Below are 667 nucleotides of genomic sequence, written 5' to 3'. Positions count from 1 at the left end.
CTGCTGCCCGCGCGAGGTGTGAGACGCTGGCCACCGGCCCGGGCTGCTGCGCGCGACACCTTCGCCCCGCGAGAGTTTCCCTGTGGCGCTTGGGGAAGCCGCAGTGACTCGTAATCTTGAGCCACGTCCAAGGTGACAGCAGTATTATCTGTGGGTAACTTGACGAAACCTTTGCCCAGGCGTGATTTCCTGCACTTCCCTGCTCGAGTGACAACCACAAACTGAAATATTTTTAAAGTGCTCTGAAGTAAAAGTTACTGTTTTGTCGGCTTTAAATAAGATGTTTGTTACCCGTGCCTTTAATTTGCAGAAGTAGCACTGGATTACAAATTAACTGTATTCTCCAATGTTTTTCTTCTGGAAGAAATATTAAAATAGTACGAATATGTTTGTAATAAATCGAGTAAGATCGTTCTCTGTGCCCTGAAATTCAGTTAGAGATAATTAGTTTCATGGACGCGTACTTAGGTGTCAATGCTATTTTCTTGTGCAATGTTGCTGAGGTGAAATTTCTCTCACCCGACCTGAACCCTGTTTATTTGTTTATTCTTGCCATTTCAGTACAACAGCTTTAAACTATGAAACATTTGTTTTGTTCATCAGAAATGTCCAGTTCATTTGACTAAGCAACCTCCTGAAACCGGTAGCAATTTAATAAGAATTATAG

This window comes from Fukomys damarensis, unplaced genomic scaffold, assembly GCF_012274545.1.
Source record: "Fukomys damarensis isolate Sample0158 unplaced genomic scaffold, DMR_v1.0_HiC HiC_scaffold_38, whole genome shotgun sequence".
Taxonomy (NCBI): domain Eukaryota; kingdom Metazoa; phylum Chordata; class Mammalia; order Rodentia; family Bathyergidae; genus Fukomys; species Fukomys damarensis.
Note: the sequence above shows the minus strand (reverse complement) of the source record.